Source organism: Artemia sp. Qi Xiang Cuo, unplaced genomic scaffold (assembly GCF_049724085.1).
Source record: "Artemia sp. Qi Xiang Cuo unplaced genomic scaffold, ASM4972408v1 HiC_scaffold_23, whole genome shotgun sequence".
NCBI lineage: Eukaryota > Metazoa > Arthropoda > Branchiopoda > Anostraca > Artemiidae > Artemia > Artemia sp. Qi Xiang Cuo.
Window position 1 is genome coordinate 2,554,182 of NW_028297432.1, and position 10,344 is coordinate 2,564,525.

Here is a 10,344-nt window from a genome sequence, read left to right on the forward strand (position 1 = left end):
ATATTTTTTCAACTTTTTTTTTACATGTCTTCGAATGAGATGAAACATACTTAAAACAAAAAAAAAATCACATTTAATATTTTCAAAACTCAATAATGAGAATTGTATAGACATGTTAGTCATGACCTTTACTATTAGAAAAATAATATTTGTAGCAGCACTTTTTTTTATTGGACTAAATTTTTTTTTTTGACTTCAAAATTATTCAACTTTTTTTTACGTATCTTAAAATGACATGAGATATGCTGACTGCCCTAACAATTGTACTCTATGCTTGCTCAGAGACACGATGCGGCTTCCCCACTGGTACTTTATGGCGGGTTCTTTCACCTCTAGGATACACAATACAGAAATTTAATTCAGGAAATTATGAAAAAAAATTGAACAAATTCCTTATTAACATTCATTATCGATTGAAGTCGCTTCCTGGACAGAAAATACAGCCAATTCACAAAAACTAAGTATCAGAGTGATTAAATTCTATATCAACATCCTTTTCTCGGATACATCGGAAAAAGTTGACAAAATCTAAGTGTTAGAGTGAATAATTTTTTTTATCGACATCCATTGCCAGATACATCGGATAAAATTGACAAAATCTAAGTTTCAGTGTGAATAAATTCATTATCAACATCCTTTGTCGGATATGTCGGATAAAATTTTCAAAATCTAAGTATCAGAGTGAAATTTTTTTTAACAACATCCTTTGCCAGATATATCGAATAAAATTGATAAGTGTCAGAGTGAATAAATTTTTTTATCAACATCCTTTGTCAGATACATCAAATAAAATTGACAAAATCTAAATTTCAGAATAAATAAATGTTTTAACAATATCCTTTATCGGATATGTTGGATAAATTTGACAAAATCTAAGTATCATGAATTGACAAAATCTAAGGATCAGAATGAACAAGTTTTTTTTATCAGCATCTTTTGTCGGATACATCGAATAAAAATTGACAAAATCTAAATATCAGAATGAATAATTGCTTTAACAACATCATTTATCAGATATGTCGGATAAAACTGACAAAATCTAAGTATCAGAATGATTAAATTCTACATCAACATCTATTTCTCGAATACATGGGGTAAAATTGACAAAAGCTAAGTGTCAGAGTGAATAATTTTTTTTCTATCAACATCATTTGTCAGGTATATTGGATAAAATTGACATAATCTAAGTATCAGATTGATTAAATTCTATATCAACATCGATTTCTCAAATACAGGGGATATAATTGACAAAAGCTAAGTGTTAGAGTGAATAAATTTTTTTTTATCAACATCTTTTGTATAATACATCAAATATAATTGACAAAATCTAAGTACTAGAGTGATTAAATGCTTTATCAACATCCTTTGTCGGATATCTCGGATAAAATCTAAGTATCAGAGTGATTAAATTCTATATCAACATCCATTTCTCGGATACATCGGAAAAAGTTGACAAAATCTAAGTGTTAGAGGGAATAAATTTTTTTATCAACATCTTTTGTCATATGCATCGGATAAAATTGACAGAATCTAAGTGTCAGAATGAATAATTTTTTTTATCAACATCCTTTGTCAGATACATCAAATAAAATTGACACAATCCAAATTTAAGAATGAATAAATGCTATAAAAACATCCTTTATCGAATATGTCGGATAAAATTTACAAAATCTAAGTATTAGAGTGACTAAATTCTATATCAACATCATTTTCTCGGATACATAGGATAAAATTGACTAAATCTAAGTGTTAGAGCGAATAATTTTTTTATCAACATCGTTTGCCAGATACATCGAATAAAATTGATAAAATATAAGTGTCAGAATGAATAATTATTTTTAATCAACATACTCTGTAAGATACATCAAATAAAATTGACAAAATCTAAATTTCAGAATGAATAAATGGTTTAACAGCATCCTTTATCGGATATGTCGGATAAAATTGAAAAAATCTAAGTATCAGAGTGACTAAATTCTATACCAACATCCTTTTCTCGGATACATAGGATAAAATTTACAGAATCTAAGTGTCAGAGTGAATAATATTTTTTTTATCAACATCCGTTGTCAGATACATCAAATAAAATTGACAAAATCTAAATTTCAGAATGAATAGATTCACTATCAACATCCTTTGTCGGATATGTCGGATACAATTGACAAAGTCTAAGTATCAGAGTGAATAATTTTTTTATCAACATCCTTTGCCAGATACATCGAATAAAATTGATAAAATATAAGTGTCAGAGTGAATAATTTTTTTTCAACATACTTTATCAGATACATCAAATAAAATTGACAAAATCTAAATTTCAGAATGAATAAATGGTTTAACAACATCCTTTGTCGGATATGTCGGATAAAATTGACAAAATATAAGTATCAGAGTGACTAAATTCTATATCAACATCCTTTTCTCGGATAAATAGGATAAAATTGACAGAATCTAAGTGTCAGAGTGAATAATTTTTTTTTATCAACATCGGTTGTCAGATACATCAAATAAAATTGACTAAATCTAAATTTCAGAATGAATCTATTCAGTATCAACATCCTTTGTCGGATATGTTGGATAAAATTGACAAAATCTAAGTATCAGAGTGAATAATTTTTTTATCAACACCCTTTACCAGATACATCAAATAAAATTGATAAAATATAAGTGTCAGAGTGAATAGTTTTTTTATTTTACCAACATCCTTTGTCAGATACATCAGATAAAATTGACAAAATCTAAATTCCAGAATGAATAAATAGTTTAACAACCTCCTTTATCGGATATGTCGGATAAAATTGACAAAATCTAAGTATCAGAGTCACTAAATTCTATATCAACATCCTTTTCTCGGATACATAGAATAAAATTGACAAATTCTAAGTGTTAGAATGAATAATTTTTTTTATCAACATCCTTTGTCAGATATATCAAATAAAATTGAAAAAATCTAAATTTCAGAATGAATAAATGGTTTAACAACATCCTTTGTCGGATATGTCGGATAAAATTGACAAAATATAAGTATCAGTGACTAAATTCTATATCAACATCCTTTTCTCGGATGCATAGGATAAAATTGACAGAATCTAAGTGTCAGAGTGAAAATTTTTTTTATCAACATCGGTTGTCAGATACATCAAATAAAATTGACAAAATCTAAATTTCAGAATGAATAAATTCAGTATCAACATCCTTTGTCGGATAGGTTGGATAAAATTGACAAAATCTAAGTATCAGAGTGAATATTTTTCTTTATCAACATCCTTTGCCAGATACATCAAATAAAATTGATAAAATATAAGTGTCAGAGTGAATAAATTTTTTATTTCATCAACAACCTTTGCCAGATTTTCTCGGATACATCGGAAAAAGTTGACAAAATCTAAGTGTTAGAGTGAATAATTTTTTTTATCAACATCCATTGTCAGATACATCGGATAAAATTGACAAAATCTAAGTATCAGAGTGAATAAATTCATTATCAACATCCTTTGTCGGATATGTCGGATAAAATTGACAAAATCTAAGTATCAGAGTGAACAATTTTTTTTATCAACATCCTTTGCCAGATATATCGAATAAAATTGATAAAATATAAGTGTCAGAATGAACAAGTTTTTTTTATCAACATCCTTTGTCGGATACATCGAATAAAAATTGACAAAATCCAAATATCAGAATGAATAAATGCTTTAACAACATCCTTTATCGGATATGTCGGATAAAATTGACAAAATCTAAGTATCAGAGTGATTAAATTCTACATAAACATCCTTTTCTCGGATACATAGATTAAAATTGACAAAATTTAAGTGTCAGAGTGACTAAATTCGTTTTCAGATGTGTTGAATAAAATATGCAAAGTCGACATAGCTTTATTTCATTTTTTAAGGTTAATTTAGACGAGGTTACGTGCACGCACGTAATGTGGTGTCATTCATACTCCTGCCATTTATCCGTGCCCCAGCCATTTAAACATTTGCCTCTCAATTACTTGGACTATCTGTCTTGGCTTTTCTTTGTCTACATTTACCCAGCCCAGTCTTGATGCAACCTATTGCCCAAAATACTTGATAACTTCAATTCATTTACGTACCATGGAATGTAAGGCAATTCAGGAACCAGTGGGGAATCCCCGCTCGCAATTTGCTAATCACTTTAACCCTTTTTCTCCATCGTCAAGTACATGCTCTGGAAAGGTACCAAGGAACGTAATGTACGCAAATAGCACAGGAAGGAACATAAGGCAAGCAAATCCAGATGCTACAACACGACAGTCTATAAAATATTTGAATTCCTTTTATTCAAATCCAATCACCAATCAAGTTATCAAAAAAAATATTTGAATATATTAAGTTATAGGCAATACTGGTTTAGAAAAACTAGAATAGTGACATAATTTCACTTTATCGAGCCTCAAATTCCATTTAGGTTGCCGTATGTGGTGCACCCACAGTATTACCATACGCCTATTAGCCCAGAAACCTGTCTGGTTGTCCCGGAAACCTATCTTTTTGGCCCAGAAGCCTGTCTGGTTGGCCCAAAAACCTGTCTGGTTGGTTTTGTATAGTTGAAATCAACACTATCATTACTAAAAAAAAATATGCTCACATGTACTCTCTTAAAATTCTCCATATTTGAATATCCAGAGCAAATAATCTATGTTACTCCTTGAACGATTTATTCAAACTGTGAAATGCTACAACACGACAGTCTATTTTCTAGGCAAAATATTTGAATTCCTTTTATTCAAATCCAATCACCAATTAAGTTATCAAAAAATATTTGAATATATTAAGTTATAGGCAATACTGGTTTAGAAAAACTAGAATAGTGACATAGTTTCATTTTATCGAGCCTCAAATTCCATTTAGGTTGCCGTATATGGTGTACCCACAGTATTTCCATACACCTATTAGCCCAGAAACCTGTCTGGTTGGCCCAGAAACCTGTCTGGTTGGCCCAGAAACCTGTCTGGTTGGCCCAGAACCCTTTCTGGTTGGTTTTGTATAGTTGAAATTAACATTATCATTACTAAAAAAAAAAATATATTCACATGCACTCTCTTAATATTCTCCATATTTGAATATCCAGAGCAAATAATCTATTTTACTCCTTGAACGAGTTATTCAAAGTGTGAAATGCTACAACACGACAGTCTATTTTCTAGGCAAAATATTTGAATTCCTTTTATTCAAATCCAATCACCAATCAAGTTATCAAAAAATATTTGAATATATTAAGTTATAGGTAATACTGGTTTAGACATCTGGCCTACATGAATTATGTCAGAAACCTGTCCTTTATAACATATTACGCAATCCCAAATATCACAGGAAGGAACGTAAAGGCCGAGAAGAGCACCGGAAGGAACATAAAGGCCGAGAATAGCATAGGAAGGAACATAAAGGCCGAGAAATTGAAGGTATTACTCTACTGTGGTCTAGTTAATTGTTCAACTCCAGCTTAGGTTCGCATTTATGATGACCCCTTTCAACAAAGAGACTATATTTTCCCCTAGTCTAACGGGAGAAAATTCAGAACAGAATCATCAGAATTTTCAGACATCTATGACTTGTGTCTTTCATAAGTTTTCAAATTTGTTTCTTGGACTTTTTTTCGGAACATAATTCGGAACAGAATCATCAGAATTTTCAGACAGCTATAAACCCAATTAGACTTGTGTCTTTCACAAGTTTTCAAACACCTCTTTCTTCACAGGTGATATTAGAAGAGGGGGGTTGAGGGGGCACTCGCCCCGGCTGCAAAAATTTTAGGGGTGCAAATTTGAAATAAATAATCTAACATTTATAATCATTTTGTAGTTTTTGAAACTGTATTTTTGTTAAAATACAGTAGAATTAGTAGTTGGCAGTAAGTTACTTACTGTAATACTTGTATTATAATATCTAATAGAAAATGTAAATATAAGCAAATTGAAGAGGCCAGAACCGCAACTGGTTTCCTCTGAAGGCCACTCCATGCTCATTGACTATCTGGATGTGGACCCCCTCTGGCTCCCCCCTCCCTAATAACAATTCTTCAGTTACGGCCATGAACATCAGAAAGTGGCACTCCACCAAAATACGTTAGTAGAACTATAAAACATTGATTAGCAGTTCCAACGAACGTGGTCTCCCCCGTCCCAAGTAAAATATACTTGTATGTTAATGACTCTAAGCAATTATACGTACTTTTTTAGGCCTGAACTGAATTTTTTCACTCATTCCAAAACCGTCATTCGTTTAAAACTCAAAATATATTCTAATGTGGGTAATTTAAGTAAACTTATTACAATTTCACAAGAATTAAACACAAAAATTTGCAGATTAGCTAATTTGCACAGATAGACCTAAAATTTGCTAAGGAGCAGACAAACGGAGATAAAATTATCATTGTAATAATGACGCAGAATTTCTTGCTAATCCGAGTTTTAACATCGTCAATCAACTTTGAACACATTTTATTACTTGCTGATGGTTTATAACCAGGTTATCAATCTAGTTCCTTTTCCTAAAAATTAAACTATACATCCTTGCACCTATTTGGAAAAGCCCAGAAATATTACTTATGTTTTCTTAACCCTATTTTTGGTCAAAACATTATTCATACGTCAAAAAATTATTTTAGCAACATCCTCTTTCAATAGTCTCTTTTTAGCAGCATTTAATATAGTGCTGAAACATCCTCTTAGTTTTGAAATAAGATTTTGAACATTTATTTTAAAGGAATATTTAGATTTTTTAAAATGTTTTCATTTTTTAATTTTTCCTTTCTTGAAAATTTGCTCTTTCTCATTTAAACCTACCTTCTCAAATAAGCCTAGAGATATAGATGGAAATACAGTAGGGTGTTTCGGGGTTTTTCCAGGTTTGAACGCTTCTCCGTCAACAAGAAGCTGTCATCAGCCCAAAAACACTGGAAACGAGAATGCAAAAGCTACCAAAAAGATAAATCAGTCAAATTAAAAAGATCCATTTTTTCAACGATAAAATTTTACAAACTTCATTGAGCATAATTCAGCTCACAAGTATCAGTCGGGCTAATCCCATGTCACATCCCGAAACAGCTAATGTCATTGTATCATAGGCAGCGCAGTAGCGCTTCCTAAGTAAAGAGTGGTTTGGGTACAATATATTATTATTATCATTATTATTATTATTATTTTATTATTTTTATTACGGTATTTTTTTTAACTAGGGTACTTCGTATCGAAGTGCCTTGTCAAAAGTACCCTGAGTTGTCGTGGAAACTTCAAAAAGAGCTCATTCGATTGGATATCGAAAGGACTAGTGCCCTTATTACTGGTCAAAATTGATGGGAGGGCAGCCAATCCCCCTCCCACGCCCATTATTTCCAAAACACACCCAATAAAAATTTTGAGATTGCCAATTTCTTCAACGTAGTTAAAAGAACCGAAGATTATGTCTTTGAAAATGACAACACCCAAAAAGGCATCAGGGCAAGGGTTGTAAGTTATGCCCTGGGGGTATTTAAGGTATACTATAGAAAAGGTGGTCGCATAAACTTCAGAGGGTGTTCATTGGAAATGTAATCAGAAGTTTTAGTGCCCTTTTTAAGATTCAAAAGTGACCATAGGGCAGATACCCCTCCAAGGGTACCGGCAGAAAATTTTACAGGGAGAAGGGGGGCAAACGCCAATAATAGCAGTAGTGGTTGGGTGACAGTTTATGTGGTTTAGAGTACCAAACTACGACTTAACCCCGGAGAGGAAGAATATACAATCGATTTAAAATCCTGAGAAGCTAGTTGATTTAAAAAGTATTAATAACTATACTTTAGGCTCCCCAGTTGCAAAAGAAGTAATGCCACACGGTGGCAGCACCGGATTCAACCAAGTTGATTCACTTTATTTTTAATAAAATTTGGCTACTTTTGGTAATCTGTAATTGTGTATCAGCTATAATGAGGGAGGAGGGAAAGTCATTGTTTAGGTGGGCGTAGTGCTGATTCCTACAAAAGTACATTTTAATGGACAAACTGCTTACTCTTTATGAGGCTTCAGATAAATGTTGAATAAGTTAGGGGAAGTAGGAATTAATTAAAATGCTTCTTTACACAGCTAACATGCTACATTCCCATATCTACCAGCAGAGAGGTGGGAAAGGCAAGGCAGGTCATTATGAGCCGCACCAGGCTGATGAGCAATAGGAACTTAAGTTTAAGCAATTTTAAATGATTTTATTTTTATTTTTCTATTTATATGAAATACTTTAATCTATTTAAAAAAAAACTATATGCAATGCATTTATCAATAAGAAAATCCTATTGTAGAGGGTGCGAAGGCTTCAGTTATGTAGAAGATCAAAAGTCTTACAGAATTTCCATCCTTACAAATAATAATACTCCTTTTCATCCAACAGAAATTCTTTAGTATTAATCAAACAGTTCGTGGTAACGAACTGTAAGTAAGGAGCGACCCGGCTCAATGGTAACCGAAACTCTAAAAAACGGAATTTTGATACCAATAGATACATCAAAAGAAGCGGATTTTAATTCTGATTTCGAATATATAAGTTTTATCAAGTTTAATCTTACCTATCATAAGTTACGCGCCTGAGAAAATTTGGTATATTTTAGAAAAAAGGGGGAAAGACCCCCTAAAAGTTATAGAACCTTAATGAAAATCACACCATAATATTCAGCGTATCAGAGAACCCTACTGTAGTGGGTTCAAGCTCCTATCTAGAAAAATGTGGAATTTTCCATTTTTTGCCAGAAGAAAGATCACGGATGTGTGTTTATTTGTTTTTTGTTTTTTGTTTCTTTTTCCCCAGGGGTGATCGTATCGATCCAGTGGTCATAAAATATCGCGAGAGGGCTCATTTGAACGGAAATTAAAAGATCTAGTGTCCTTTTTAAGTGACCAAAAAAATGGAGGGCAACTAGGCCCCCTCCCACGGTCATTTTTTCCCCAAAGTCACCCGATCAAAATTTTGAGATAGCCAGTTTGTTCAGCATAGTCGAAAATCTAATAAATATGTCTTTTACGATGACTTAATCCCCCACAGTTCCCAGGGGAAGGACTGCAAGTTATGAACTTTGCCCATTGCTTACATATTGTATTTGTTATTGGGACCCGGCTCAATGGTAACCGAAAGTCTAGAAAACGGTATTTTGATACAAATAGATACATCAAAAGAATCGGATTTCAATGCAGATTTCAAATATATAAGTTTCATCAAAAAGTTTCGCTAAAATTTGACTTTCTCGTAACTCTATTTTTTTCGAACAATAAAAAACTTTAGCGTAAAGAGCAAGCTGTTGAGGAGGGGACAGCCCCTTTAATATACGAAATAATTTCTGTTAGTTTTAAGTTTTAATGTCGCTCCTTACTTTCAGTTAAAAAAACTTGTTTTTTTATTTAATATTAACAAGGACTCACAAAAATATCTATTCATTGCCAATTTTTTAAGTATATTCAAATTCTATCCAAAACTGAAATTGCAAATTTAAACGTAGGACGATACTAATCAACATACAATTATTGATTTACACTTTTTAAAAGCAATTAACCAGGGATTTAAGGGATCTGTACTTCAAATTATATCTTGGTTAGACCAGGGTATGATTTGGAAAACAGTGAGAAATTAAATAAAAAAAACTTTTCAACTCAAACAAGGAACAGATTTAAAACCTATATAAATAGATTATCCTTTGTATAAAAAGGGTTGTCTACTCTTTAACTCAATACTATTTACTCTGAAGTTTGTCTTTTTTTAAAATTTTTTAAGAAAATTTGCTATTGCAAAAAAATTATTTTTCAAATCAATAAAAAATTTTGTTTAATGAGCAAGGTGTTGAAAATGTTGTAGTCCTCCTTATGTACAGAGTAATTTATATTTGTTTTTAGTTTTAAACTTGCTTCATTCTTTAGTTGAGAAACTTTTTATATTTGTTTAATTGTATTTCCTGACACTGTAAAGTCTTATGAATACAATTTTTTTTGGTAATGCAGAAGAAACGATCAATATTTCAATTATCTCTGTTTGGATTTTGATGGGTAATCAAACAGTTTGTGGTAACGATTTGTAAGTAAGGAGCGACCCGTCTGAATAGTAACCCAAACTCTAAAAAATGGAATTTTGATACCAATAGATATATCAGAAGAATCAGATTTTTATGCTGATTTCAAATATATAAGTTTCATGAAGTTTCGTCAAGAAATATTTAAGTGCCTTTTTAAGGGATCAATAAATAAATGGTTGTTATGGAAGGGATGCTTGTATAAAATTCAGAGAGGGCTCATTTGATTGAAAATTGAAAGTTCTAGTTCAGTTTTAAGAGTCAAAAGAGATTGGAGGGCAACTAGCCTCCCCACGC